Source organism: Amblyomma americanum, chromosome 11 (assembly GCF_052857255.1).
Source record: "Amblyomma americanum isolate KBUSLIRL-KWMA chromosome 11, ASM5285725v1, whole genome shotgun sequence".
Classification (NCBI taxonomy): domain Eukaryota; kingdom Metazoa; phylum Arthropoda; class Arachnida; order Ixodida; family Ixodidae; genus Amblyomma; species Amblyomma americanum.
In genome coordinates this window covers 123,713,301-123,728,543 of record NC_135507.1, presented here as the reverse complement: position 1 = coordinate 123,728,543, position 15,243 = coordinate 123,713,301, and the positions used below count along the sequence as shown (strand labels likewise).

The 15,243-nt window shown below is 44.8% G+C and overlaps 1 long non-coding RNA gene across 1 annotated transcript in view; it reads right to left on the bottom strand.

The window, feature by feature from the left end:
- LOC144110696 (uncharacterized) overlaps positions 1 to 2,337 on the bottom strand; it is a 66,214-nt gene extending 63,877 nt beyond the window's left edge. The window contains exon 1 of the long non-coding RNA XR_013309906.1: positions 2,303 to 2,337. This is a non-coding gene — a long non-coding RNA (uncharacterized LOC144110696). The remainder of the gene's footprint in view (positions 1 to 2,302) is intronic.
- Positions 2,338 to 15,243: the final 12,906 nt, after the last annotated feature.

Genomic DNA, 15,243 nt, shown 5'->3' with positions numbered 1-15,243 from the left:
GTAAAAAATGGCATTGTTTTTTCTAGCCTGAAACCTGCCATGAACAAGTCATGTCTTGAAAATATCAATGAAAGTATTTTGCGTTAAGTTGGCCGATTAAAATCTAGCGGTTACCCTTCTCATGTGATTTCCAGGGAATGCGATAAGCTTCTTAGATGGATCAAGAGCGGGGATAAGCCAAAAGGGGAAAAAAAGAAGTTTGTGGTGGTGCCTTACAGGCATGGTGTGGGACATGGTTTGAAGAATGTTGCGGCGAGATACGATGTTGATGTGGTCTTTTCAGCGCCTAAAAAACTTAGAGGTGTTTGCAGGCAGGTGGAAGAGAAGGCTAAGGCAACAACCGCGAAGAAAAATACTGGGGGTTGTCAGACCAACCATAAGAGCCCTTTTGTGCCCTGTAATGTGGGGGTTGTCTACAGGATTCCGTGCACTTGCGGGTTGAGTTATATTGGCCAGACAGGACGTTGCATCAACGCTCGTCTTAGTGAGCACCACAGAACCCGAGGTAATGGGTCTTATTGTAACCTTGCCCGCCACTGGAGAGAAGGTACTTGCACCCCTCTGCTGTCTAACACCGTCATCCTAGGAAAACATAATGACAGCCTAACGCGGGAAATATTGGAGGCTTTTCACATCCGCTTGGAACCTGATAGCTGCATTAGTGATCCTTCTGTCACACTAACTGATAAAGAGATGATGTTTTTATTCGGCCAAGATGTGTAGTCTCCCGCTCGTGCTGATTGTCACCTTTGTGGGCATGATTAGCTGCTTTGTGTCGTTTTTCTTTTGGTTTTTCCCTCTTGTTTGTGTTTGGCGTTCTTAGTATTTAAGATGCTTGGACGTGAATTAAAAATCTAGTTGCGAGTCAGCGCTTGTGGTGTCCTTTCTTCGTTGTGTCCCGTTGTTTTATTGCGCTGTTCAAATATGAACCCCGCCATACTACCAGCTTAGACGTTGCTAACTCAAAGCTCTCCACTGGCGACGTGCCGTACAGAAATTGCTGTAGCTCAACTCAGCTGAGCCAGGTTATACGAAGCGGAAGCTCGGTTTAGCGACTGCGACTTCGTGCCGCTGTCTGTCATAGGGATCGTTATAAGCAGCCCGGCGCCTACAATGCTTTGTCGAAGAACTCGTCGCGGCGACCGGTTTTGGCTCCATATGTCTGCGTTGTCTAGGCTATTCTTGTGGTTGTCGTTGCACGGGCCTGCCAAATGGATCTATATTGAGCCACCTGAGCTGCCATTTGCAGTTAGAGATGTTAGAGGATATGGGGTCGAGCGAGGAGAAAGAAGGACAGAGAAAGGAAGCGCTCCTTGCTCGTCTAGCCGCGGCGGAGCGTCAAGTCGGCACGGGCTCTTTGAGTTCCAGTCCCGTATGACCAGGAGCAGGAGCCCTCCGCGCTATCCGTCTCGCGTTATCTAGGCGGCCAGCGCTGCCCTTTTATATAGATCGTTTACAGCGCACCGTTCTTTTGTTTCAGGCGAGATGGCGCCACAGGCGCGCTAGGAACACGGCGCCATTACAGGCCTCGTCAGTCGCCAGCGTGTACGCATCGACGCAGCAGTGGAAATATCGCGGGCGGCTGCCGAATGTCTTCTTTCTGCGAAGATGTGGGAAGGCAGAGAAAATACGTGCTGTTCTGTGGATTGCAAGAATTGCGACGGAAAGTTGAAGGTGCGAGATGCGATCGTTTGCAATCATCACGGAACCTAACTGTACAAGGACGTACTGCCCTGCAGCGCCCGTTCTGCATGCACCCTTTCCGAACAGGCCAAAGCAACAAACATGTTCTCCAGCGCTAGAAAGCCCTTATAGAAAAAAAGGTTACGATCTTGGAAAATCTTCGAGGGTAAGTGCATAACATAACCGCGTGAACAAGCTGTTCCGCCACCGAAACCGTCACTTCGTGCTTTCAGATGCTCTACAGTTGCATCCGCGTGTGAAGCGAGACCCCATTTCTCCTAAGTTAAGGTGTGCGGCCATTAGTAACACGAGCGCCCAAAGACGAATTAGGTACGGAAAAGACGGACGACTTGCGCTCCTACATACCGGTACTGCAGGTTACGCAGTGCACAGCCGCGCGAGCGGACAACGCTTACCGTCAGTCCGTGTGTTACATGTCGTCTTGGTGCTACTCTAGAGCTTCGCTCCATGTAGAGCGGTTTTCGTGCACTATATTCGGAACAAAGCATTTGTGTAACGGCTGTTGTGCAAGGTGGTTGTCTGTTCCTCGCGGTTCATGCGAGACAGTCACTAGAAGTGACTCCTCAGGCCAGCGCTCAGATGGAAGCTGATTACTCACCATCAACGAGACCTCGAGCATTTTCATGTATGCATATCAAGCGTAGAGCGTACCACAAATTTATATGTGAGGCTGACATAATTGTGAATGTCGTTTAGTATTAACGCGTTTCCATGCGCACGTTATAGCATTAATATCGCGGATTCCTTCGAAACGATTCCACGCCAGCTCGTGATCACTGCTTTATGCATGATACTGTTACCGTAACAGTTAAAATTTGTGTGTTTTTTTAATTTTGTCGCCTTCCTGTGTTTAACAAACAAGCAGAAAATATTTTAGGTTTCCTAAGCAGCGCTAACAGGTTGTGAACGAATGCGTACGCTGGGCATGGGAGCGTTTTAGAGCGGTGTCAGCATGCAGGCACACAACACGACAAAGACCTGCGCTGCCGCAGGAGAATTAAGTCCTGCCGTTTTAGTCAATAATCATTAAAAAATTCAGCAAAGCCTTCAGCGGATGCAAAAACAAGCATCCAGGCGATCCATCCCTTGGCTCGAAGAAGGAGAGCTGAACGGCTCTCCGCGACATGAAGCCCGATCACGTTTTCACCCCTCAAATGATCACATTAGGGCTCTCACATGTCCTTCGAAGCTTTGGCCAAACCTTAGTGCCGTCTGCCGCCTCCTCTACAAACGTATCAGCCGATACATTGCCTGTTGGAACTGAGCCATCAGGCGCAGCAGCCGTCACAAGAGGCGTGCGCCGAGCAGTCAGGAGGTGTGTAATGGTGGCGTGCTCACGTGATCAAAGATGGCAGCCCCCACGATGCGGCGCTGTAAAGCCTGTTTAGCAAGAGCGGGTCACTGGGCAAACCACGTGACACAACTGGCTAGAGCGAACCCTAGGAGCGGCGGTCGGCACAGCGGCGGACGTGACTGCGAAGCGCACAGTGTAGAGGCGGCGCGCCTCCCGTCAGAGGTCATTTCAGGAGCAGATTTGACCTTCAGCTCTGCATGCGAGGAGTGAAGCATCTCTCTAAAAGTTCCGAAATGACCACCAAAAGAGAGGCAGTGCAGGTTAAGTGGGAGCAAACTTTAGGCGCGCTTCCCTATTGCGGCGATCGAATTGTGCCCTCGTGCAGTGGCCTTGGAATCTGATCTGTTCGAGGAGCCGCGGGTTGCAAATCCAGCCGCAGCAGTATTTATATTATATATTTATTTATTTGTTTATTTATTTAGTTATATTCACAAGGTCAATTCAAAGTCGGCCTTTAGCGCTGAAACAGCTTATGCAGCTTTCGTCGTGAAGTAGTTTTCGCTCTAAAAAAAGCTACATATTTGCATGATTTCCAAAATTCTCGTCCTCCATTGCAATGCAGGAAAATATATCACATTCCTGAAGGAGATTAATAGTGTGGCAATAAAAGGATGAGGAAAGGATTGCTCAAAGGGAAAGTATTATACAAGGCAGATGTCCTATATAAAAAACGGCATAGAGTCCTATTTCATCACAAACTAATTACATGTACGCCCGCTTAAATATTGGTCGTTTTTGTATGCATGATTAGCCAATTGCTGTTCTAAAGCTTTCTGCAAGCCTACTGTGTTTGTGGTACGCGGTGCTATTGCTTTACTTACATAAACAAGTTGAGAAAAGCGTTCTCGCAAATGCTGTTAGCAGTGATAATGTTTCATAAAGAAAGATAATGCCAGTTGCCATGTGTTCCATCTGAATGGTACGTGAAATAGAAAGCATTGCATGATTGCATGCCTAAGAATTCTGTAATTTCAAGACAAATTAAATTATTTATTAAGCGTGCGCATCATGTTCGGTCGTTGCGTTTTCCCGTGGCCGACGCTGCCGTCGAAGCAATGTTTTTAAACTGTTTTGTCTTCCAGAAAAGCAAATATATGAATTACCGTTGATTTCTTTATTCCCTGTGTCGTGCAAGCAACCTTCTCATTCCCATCCACTTGGAAGATTGATACGTTCGGTGACGCAAATAGGACGGCGGAAGATGTGGCCTTTGCGACGACGGCATCTGCAGCCGTAATGGCATCGCGTTCCCCAAGATCCATGCGCGCACTAGAAGGGTGTGGAAAAGTGGCGCAGGCAAAAAAAGTAAGAAGCATGCCCATTGCATTGTAGCGCACTTGGAAACAGGCAGTATGCGAAATTTCTTTTTTAGCCCTGTGACAATCTTCTAGCACCTGGACGACGATATTGTTGCACAAGTACTGCTCTACACTGCAACTAAGTGTGAAGAATAGTACATTTTTACTGATCTCAGTAATTATGGCTGGTTATTATTATTATTCGTAGGCTAGAGCGGGTTTCGCTGCTTTCAGAAAGCCTTACCAACCTGTTGTAAAAAAGATTGTTTTTTTTTAATCAGAAGTAATTGCCTTTAAGCTATAACACCTAACAGGTGCGCTAAGTGTTATGTGAATTTGAAAACATGTCGATCGAGTGTTTCGGTTTCTGATAAACACTAATAAATATTTACACAGGAAAATTCATCGCGCGGACATCTTTTTTGTGCTATATACATCCCTTTTATATAAACATTCCTTTGCTCTTAACTCAAGTTTTGGGTGTAAAAGTAATGGCCAGAAGTATCTTTTTATATTTTCGGGGGACATCAATTGTGCGGAAAAAATTTTGCAAACTTCTATGCATAAGGTTACCTTACCGGGACTGTTTTTTATTTGTTCTATGGGCGAGCAGTTATTCATATTTACACAATCAACATTAGGGAAATTTAATTGGCACCCAAGGTGAAGGCAGAGCACTTAACTACATTATCTGCAATAAGATAAACAATTAAGATTTACTGCGAACTGATATTCTTACAAGAAGAACTCTAGTTTGGACTGGTTGTTTCAAGATTCAGGAGGAAAACGGCGCGAAATACGGCGACAAAAGCGAAATATGCATGACAGTACCAGCACCAACTTACCAGTGAATTTTTTTTTTCGCGTGAAACCTGCCTTTTTGCACAGATGTTGCGCCGTGTCGGCTCACAAAAAGGCAGGTATGACGCGAAATAAAATTCAGCAGCAAGTTGACGCAGGCTCTGCCATGTATGTTTCTCTGTTCACACCGTATTTCGCGCCGTTTTCTTTGTGATATGCTTTCCTTGCCACGCTTTAACTAAACCCCCTATATTAAGCTCAAAAAACGTAGTAGGTGGCCGTAACCAATGAATCGAATCTATTAATGCGGAAAAACTTCCTCTGTACGGTAGCAAAAATATTCGCTCCCGAAATAACTGAACAATACTGAGCAAATCAAAGGCGTTACTCTAGACTTGGTCACCTCGTGCGCCTGAAATTCTGTTCTAACGCCTGCAGAAGTTGAAGCAATCGTTCCAACGGGCTGCAGCAAATTAACGGTCGCAATCGCAGCTTCAAGCTCGAGAGAAATAAAAGACGTTTTCAATGCGAGCAATTTGTCATGCGCTTGTGATGTTTCTGCAGGCGAGACCACTCATATTTGCAGACTCAGTCAGTCGAGAGAATAAATGCTTTTTTGAACGAAGGGCCACAAAAGCGGCCAAAGCTAGGCCCAAATACCCGCAATAAAACCGTGAAGAAATTTCATTGGTTAAGTTGTTTATGCCACTGGGGTATTTCGGAGAGAAAAAAAGACGATACTGGCGAAAGGCCATGCCGCGCAATGTGAGCCAAAGTTTTTCAGCAACTTGCTAGAAGGGAAGTGAATTTTTGTGCTGCGCTGTGAACGTCTGTGTTTATTCGGACAGATCCGTGTACACAGCCAAAGCAACCACCATTCATTGCTTGAAACCTCACTGAAATGTGTTGACGAATTATGAACTTTACTGTCTTTATTGCCGTCACAGATAAGGCCATCCGTTCTGCTGAAAAAAGTAAATTTATGCGGCAAAAAGTGGATCAACTTTTGGTGAAGGTAGGCACGTCCACAAGAATAATTTAAAGAGTCCTCGTCGTGAATGACATGAATGTGATATTTTACGCTCCTTTTATTCCCTCTGTTCGACGCGACAATGCAGCAGAGAGTGACAATGATTCAAGCTATTAGCTCTGTTTATATGGTCTCAAGAAATCTTCATTTCTAAATTATTAATGTTTGAATTGCCTTGACAATTATCTCCTTTTTGTTGCTTAGGCTATGCGGTAAGTTCACTTGGAGGAAACATAGCGTAGACATATTTTGTTGGTTCATTTTAAATTAAGAAAATAATCACATGCGTGCTGTGGCAACTGTGTGCTATAACACCGTTTTCGCATCAGCGCCTACTGTATTACAGAGCTATAAGACAATAGATATAATAGATAATTTTGCCATAAAGTAAGGCGTAAGTCTAGACAGAATCAAGCACAGCTCTGAAAACCTTCAACACTACGATTAACCCCAAGCAACTAGGCCCCTACTATTGTGCTCAAACTATTAAATATTTTCCGAAGTGTTTAGCGCAATTATGACGAGGCCAGTGATGTGGGCTACATTCGAAAGCCCTCCTCGACAGAATGGCAGAAGAATTTTGTGCAAATGTTTGCTTCCCGAAAAAAGGAAATAAAATTCGACGTCACGATATTATATGGCGTGCCTAGGAAGCACTTTATGCTGCATTGTTTTATTTGCTTTCGGGCGCTGTGGAATATTTTGAATAACGGACTGTGCATCTGTGCTTTCATCGCCGAAATACGTAGCTTTCGATATCAAGAAAAATAAATAATTGGTCATAAATTTGTTCTTGGGAAAAATAAGTCGGCGATTACAGGAGCGTTAGAGTGGGAGGCGTGCAAGAATTTCTGAGTTTTTTCAACAATTCATGTTGTTTTGGTGACATAGGGAGGTCTAAATATACACACACGTATGAAGATTTTTCTCGATTATTTAACATATAAAGACTCAGACATGTATTGTCAAGCGCAGTATGACCAGATGAAGCTTGTCTAGAAAGACGAGAAAAAATGAGTTGAAGCGTAAATATTTCAACATCAGTTCCAATTCAACGCCCTCCGAGAACAAGTTGTTTAGAAAACGCCGCAGCGCCTCGCAAGTTCATAGTGCTATCGATACTTAGCTGTCGAACCAGTGTGGCTTTTTTTGTTTTCGACGTAGGACAAGGCAAGCAGGCAACACTTAAGAAATGCGCATGCAAAGAGTTTACAGTTCGTACTTTTTTAGTACTGTAAGGTATAACTCTGGCTAAGATGGTGGTGTGTGGAGTACTGAGCTATCACAACAATTACAGTTAAGTGCGCCTGCTCAGGTTAAACTTCTTTGGCGAGCATCAGTGACGACGAAGGAGAAGTCCGAGGTAATTGCAAACTTTAATGCTATCGCATTGCCAGCACAAAATGTAATTAAGTGCCCAATTAGTTTCTAAAAGAAACGCTTGTTGAAAAGAAATTGTGCCACAGCGGTAGCACAGTGCAATAAAGGAGAGAAAAAACAGCGGTGGCTCAGTGGCCATGGCGCTCGGCTGCTGGCCCGAAAGGCCCGGGTTCGAACCATGGCCGCGGCGCTCGCATTTTGATGAAGGCAAAATTCTAGGTGCCTATGCGCTGTGCGATATCAGTGTACCTTAAAGACTCCAGGTGATCGAAATTTCCGGAGCCCTTCACTGTGGCGTCCCCCATAGGCTGAGTCGCTTTGGGGTGTTTTTGAGGTTTGAAGTTTATTCATTGCTTTATCGGACAGGTAACACACGCTCAATAAAGCAGGAGCCAAAAGCGCAGCCTGACAGGGGCTTTTGCCCTATCGAGCAGGAACGGCAGACAAGGTGTAATTTGAAACAAAACTTGCAAACATATACCATACATCTTGTACAGACAGCAAACGTTGAAAATTAACTGAAATTAAAACTGTAAAAACACTAAAAAGCATAAAAATACATCAAATGTACGTAGCACACGCTTAAACAGAAAGTTAATTTCTTGTATTTTAAAAAAAGCAACATAAGCAACATGCACCCTCATAAACCAAACCAAACCAAAAAACTAGAAATGTGTTGCAAAAGCGTATTAGTCTGGGCTAGTCGGTACATTTCGCAGGAAAAGGTACAGCGCCTGTGTCTGTCCGCTCCTTTAGTCCCGTCTGTTTGCGCTGTACATTTTCCTCCAAAAAACTAAACTTCTGGTTTAGCATTGCTAATCAGAAAATATTGCACGAATGCACAGTTGTGTGCTATTCAACACCACCGCGACGTATATGAAAGCGCGATAGAGGTCTCCGCTTACCCATGGAGTCAGTTATGGCCCTCTTCAGCTTTGTCATCGCGAATGCCAATTTACCTGATGTACGCCGGCGCCCAAGGCTCTAGTGCCGCGTGCCGCAATGTTGTCAACACCGACGCATGCAGCACGCATTTATCTCTCAGCACAGCCAAATACCACAAAGCGCGAATATTAGTTTCAGTGTATAGTATCAATTGATGAAGAATACGACGTGCAATACACAGTGCAAGGGTGGGTTGCAGTTTAACACGAGGTGTGATGGGCTGCGGTGATAGCCTTCTGCACTCGCGCAGTGGCCAGCGAAGGTGATCTGTTTGCGCCCAGAGGATTCGAATCGCAGTCATGGCAATATTTATTTTATTTATATATCTTGTGCGCTAAGTCACCCTGAAGGTCCAGCACCACAAGAACCAGTTAGCACGTTTTATCTCGTGCAGAGTTGCTTTCACATTAAGGCCTCATTAACAGGTGTGGCCGATTGAAAAATTACAAATGATGCTTACTCTTGCTGGACATACGTTCTCCTTTACAGCAGGTGGCACAGATACAAGATGGTTGCCTCTGGAAGAAAAATAGTCAAGGTATCCGTCTTATCCTGTCAAAAGGTCATCAGCCATGTCACGGATTCGAAAAAAAATACTTCGCCCTCATCTCCTTTCGTCATAGTTTTCTATAGTATTTCAAAGCGGCCTCTTATCTTGGCTGAACTAGTTCTGTATCTATGTAAAGGCACCGAGAAGTACTACGGAATGCTCTGTTGTAACTAATAAATTTGTTTTCAATGCAGGACGTTGTCCCAAAGTACTGCGCAAAGTTTGTTTTGATAAAAGACAATTTCCTGCTGTTTTCTATAAGCACTACCAACCATATGGAGCACAATATAAGTGAAATATTTCTTCTTAGAGATAAATCGTAGAATCTTCCTCACTGTTGCAGGAGTTAAACTACCATACCTACCCAAACAGAATGAAGAAAACCGTCAGAAAAATAAGTAAAAGCACAGCACCCCTCATATTCTGAACATAACTTGCTACGGCTCTAAAATATTGTGAGAACTGCTCCTTTATGTACACGGTTCGCTTGCTCCCTAATGAGAATCACGCCACATAATATAAGTCGGCTTATTCATTTTCTTCTCGCGAAGTCTATCCTTAAGTGTGATTCATCAGGTTTCAATATAATGATGAGATACTGCCCTAATATCATGATGACGTGCGAAGATCTCCCATGAACATTACAGCGAGGATTTTGCTTTCTTGTACGTTTCTCTAATTTGAAGTTTATTTCTATTTCCAAAAGAAATATGACGCAGTGCGACGCAGCGCTTCTTGCAACTGGAATATTTTACTCAGAGGCAACAATATATACACAGAAACCCACACAAACCCCAGCAAGTTCCGCGCCACGTTCTTAGGTTTAGGCGGGAAAACTTTGCCACACGATATTGATTCTATTATCTAGGAACACTCTACTCTAAAGGCTGATCAACGTCTCATTGACACATGAAAGCCCCGTTTTTGCTATAAGGAAGGCCTCCACTATCTGTCGCGTCACTCGATCGCGGAGACGGAACAGTGCTCTGGTTTTCTTGAAAAGTGGAGAACACCCGTGGCAGTTGTGACAATGACGCACCAGATTGTTCGAACTCTTGGCAGGACGCAGTTTCAAGGTATTTGCGGAGCAATTTGGGTTCCTCAAAGATTGACGACCTGATCAGCTTCAACAACTCTGAATTTTTCGTCAATTAAGTACCATAAGGACAAACCCCCCCTGCATGGTCATTTCGTCGGTATTAATGTGAAAAATTGGACTGTTTGATGCCGCCAACGAAATAATAAGGTGCGTCAGGTCGTGCATAACTGAAGGTAATGATGAAAAAGCATTTATTGATAAATGCGGTATTTCTCTTGAGGAGTTTCATGAGCTCCTGTGATTTTATTTGATGTCTATGGCGATTGGCTAGAAAAATCAATTCCTTGCGCAGCGAGTAGGCGTGTGCTTAGGGTCTAGAGTAGCTCCTGCTCTTAGAAGTATATTCTTGGGACTGATTGACAACTGCATAGCTCGGAATTCGGACGGCCTATTTCTTAAGGCCTTCCACTGCGTAGATGAATACCTCATCATTGCCAACGACTGTGAGAATTTCGTTCGTAGTTCGACTGACATAGTTAAGTTCTTTAAGGATAGGTTGCTCGGATTGAATCTCACCCACTGTATTTCAAAACAAGGCGAACCGCAGTTCCTGGATTTGCGGTTAATAATCAAACCGGAACACCGCTGCTAGGTGTTCCGTCCACGTTAAGCAAAATGTTCGCTTAATTTTCCGTCAGCGCCCTCAAAGCTCATCAAGAACAGCTATCGCTGCATCGTGCCTAAAGTCGGCTGCATCGAAGTAGTGACATCGCCTCATCAAGTAGAGCGTTGACTATCAGGCTGCAAAGACTAAAACAAAGCGGGTACTTATATCACGTGATCAGCAGAGCAAGCGACCAGGTTCGGTGATGGGTGAAGTGGAACGACGAAACCGGGAATACGAACGAGCGCTGCAGTGTCATTGTGATACTGTAAGTCCACCGTGTATCGGACGGGATTAAGGATGTGACAGGCAGGTATGGTGTTCGAGTCATGTTTTCAGTCCCGAAAAAGTTATCGCAATTATGCCCCCTGATTGAAAAGAAGTCGAAGCGTGAGCAGCCAAAGGAAGAGGGGGTGTAGTATTGGGCACGTGCCAACATATGTTGCTTGTAAGGTCGGTATTGCGCACCAAGTTCCCATGTCATGTGGTAAGGTGTACCTCAGGCATAGTGGACGGTCTTTGAATGCACGGCTCATGAAGCATGCGAACTGTCTTGACAAGAGTGACACTTCGAACAATATGGTGCGCCATTGTCACAGCTGCCGCGGGTGTTCATCACTAAAAAAACCAAAGTGCAGTTTCGTCCCCACGATCTTGTGACGCGAGATATAGTGGAGACTTTCCTTATAGCAAAAACGGGGCTTTGATTTGTTAGTGACACGTCGATCACTCTTCCCACTAGAAAGGTAGAGTTTCTAGAAAATCGAATCAGGATCACGTGGTAACGTTTTCCCGCCTAAACTTAAGTACGTGGCGCCGGACTTTTTGGGGTTTGTGTTGTTTTTTTTTCGTATATATTGCTGCCTTTGAATAAAAACTTTTCAGCTGTCAGTAGTGCTGTGTCCCCCTCTGTGTCGTTGTTCTTGTAGCGCTAGAATTTTCCACTATGAACGTGTACCTAGTCGCTCAATTTTCTGCCTTGTTTCAAAAGAAATAGGAGAAGCGAGACGAAATTGAATCGTTAATTGGCTTGACGGTGCTTGGATCCAAATATATGGCAAGGCAGCGAGTTGCCGATAACAAAATATGTATCTTCGGCGGACACATTATGTCAGAGTACAGCCGCTCTCATTTTCTATTTCATGTATATAGTTCTGTCATGTGGAAACTTCAGGATTAGAAGAAAACACGTAGATGGCTAAAATGTTAGAATAAGCGAATGACGATCGCACACGCATCTAATGGCATGTAAATAATGGTTTTATTAAGTCGGAACTGAAACCCCCCACGGACTCTTTTTTTTTGCGTAGAAGGTTTGCAGGAAATTTGCAGCTCAGTTATCACGACAGATTAGGACTATGGCATTCGGCCACAATACGACGTATACATTTCTGTTGAAGAATTGCCTCAGCTCGCCAGCGTCATATGGGGTGTCCGTGTTGCGAGAGCGGTAATTTTGGACACTATATTCTGCTGGTTTCGACAAACACGGCACTGAATAATTTATGCAGGGTATGTTGCTGGGCTAGTTGGCAGCTGTCGAGCATCATGGAATCGCAGCGCTGGCAGGCATGCAAGGACAGTGTGTGTGTGTGTGTGTGCGCGCGCCCTCTTTGTGTCCTTGTCTGCCAGCGCTGCGTTTCCAGATTGAATAATTCATTGCGGAATCCAGAGTTTGATTGAAGCCGCTGACACACGGCGAATAATGCGGAATAATGATAATATTGTTAAGGGCAGGGACTTATTCAGATCAGAACGGCCGACAAAAGCCACTTGGGTGCGCTTTCCGAGCACGAGAGGCCTCTACCTCACTCTGTCTTCTGCGTGGTCGGCATCGCATTTTCATTAGGGTCACACCTTTAATCGGGGTCGCACTTTTCATCGGGGTCGCACTTTCCCATCGTCATTGGGTCACAAGATCGGGGTCACGCTTTCCCGTACGCAGCTAAAGCCCTCAGGCCGAGTAAAAAGCACCGCGCGAATGGTAGGGCTTCAGCCGCGCGATGTGAGTCACTTCAGTTCGTGCAGAACGACGTCCGCTTGCCGTGAGACGGGCTATGCGGTAATTGAGCTCGCTAATTTGCTCAATAGTAACATAGCGTTCATCGAAGTGCCACATCAGCTTCTGGGACAATTCCCCCTTTTTGATAGGACACAAGAAAAATACTCTCCTACAACACTGCCTCGGCGTTCGACTGAAGAGCGTTAGCTTCGGGAGCTTCAAGTGTTTACGTCGGTATGGTCCGCAAACGTGGAAAAGACCAAATTCAAACGTCCGCCAAAGTTCCTTTTCCGGAAACATCCCTTCTAAGAGACGTAAGCAGCGCCATTTGCTTCAGATTTTGCGCTACTGTTGCTATTTACAGCCGCCTTCGCTATATCTGGTATATTTCCTCGTTATATCAGCTAAAAACGTGTGCATCACACCACAAGAAATCGCTTGATGCCATCCGGAACCCCTAGCGAAAAACGGTTCAGCCGTAATGGCTGTCTGAAGGTCCTCGGAATGCACGGTTTCAGGGTGGAAAGGTCGTCGTTGCGAATCCCACACATATTTTCGGCTTCATCTCAATTAGTAATTTTGTCCTCGGGAACATGACAAGTCATTTGACATCACTTACCATTCTGCGTCAAAAGGATGTTCCCCAAATTTTAAGGAAATGGTGGTCCCGTGGGGGGGTTGCACTTCGATGGCCGCTATGCTGGCACAGATGCTATAACATATCCAGTTTAGGTATCACTTGAAGCGCTCCGCGCCCACTGTTGGTATGTTAGATAGTGTGGTCGCGTGGTAGCCGTCTTGGTGAATTTGACCTTCATTGCAGGAAGACGCGTATTTGACAAACGTAAGTAGTAAGAGCTCACACTCCTAAAAACCAAAATCGCGATAACGATAATGATGATGACAGTGAATTTATGGTGCAAGGGGGCATCTGTGGCCAAAGAGCGCTATGGCAGAAGGCATTTAGTATTATGTTAGATTGACTGAAAAACCAGTTTTGTAGCAAGCTCCTCGCTAAAACGCTAACGTGCAAATTTTGTTAACTGTGCACTGCTTTGTATGGAGCAACGAATTCATTTTGCATGCTATTTTCAAAATCCCTGCCGTTTGCAGGATCATGCACTAACTCTCCGCAAAGATGTTAGATAACGGTCATATCTTCGTCAACAGCTGACACGGTAAGCCATTAAGTCAATGAACAGAGTAATACTTCAGAAATATGAAGCATGATCTCAATTCAACTGCGATTTTTTAGTCTTTTGTAATTGTCAACAAGACGTGCACTCCAGTACACAGAATTTTAATGAGCAATCAGAGCTGACAAAATCTGTGAGTTAAAGAGGCCGCAATGATAGCCCAGCAACTGAACTAAAACAGCAGACGAACAGAAATGGATAGGATGCCACTTGGTGTGGCGCAGATGATTACTCCTACATTCACTACAGCATGAGGTGTAACCTAAAAGAGTGCGGTGAGGGGCTAGTTGGTACGACATTATGGAAACAATGAATAACTGCGCAAAAAGGACGGGACAAGAGAGAAGAATCACACGAGACAAGCGCAGACTAACAACTGGTTTATTGCACCATGGCCTCCTTCTTTCAACAACAAAGCGCATGCGCACCAACCGCAAAGACAAAAGCCATAATCATCACGTCAAACCAAGAAACTCCAACTCCTTGCGGTACAGGTGAATGGAAGCCTCGCTAACACATTTGTCAGGCCCCAATTTCGCGATTACCAAGGCTTCGATAACTTCACGTTCTTTTATGCATGATTCTTCTCCCTTGTCCCTTCCTTTTTGCGCAGTTATTCATTGTTTCCGTAATAGCATGAGGTGCTTAGAAACACTGCGCGGCAGATGCTAATCAGCTTAAGTAGATTTTTACAAAAGAAATAAGCATACTAGGCATGGCAAAAGTGCAGAATGAACAGCTCAGTTTGCAGCACTCAATTGCATGACAATTAATGTTCTTAGAGGCTAGTTCACACCTTATATTCAGAATGTACACAGTGGTGTTCACAGTATAGAAAACCAAAATGTGAATCATATTATGTGTTAAAATTTATCCAAGAGAACCACTGTGACAGGTGTGCTGGAGGGTCCGTCCATATATAGTTTAGGGTGGCGGAGACTGCAGAGTCCCCTACAAATTAGACGAGTGCGACGCGGTTGAAGAAAACAAGCTAAGAAAGAGGTGTGAAACTGCTCTTATTTTCCTTAGCGCGTGGCACCGCGCAGCCGGAGTCAGCGCGTGCTGCAAGCCGAGACGGCGAACACTTATGATGGAAATGTAGTGCCGCTACACTGTCATAGATCGCAAGACAGCTAGCCATCTTTCTCGAGAGCTGCTGGCGCCAAACAATATATTATACCTAAGTATTTACTTTCCTAACCTGGGTGTTTCAGTGAGTTTCTAGATTTGCAATGTGCAGTGTGCTTCAAACCATCAAGAATATTAGAATAAGGCTGGCA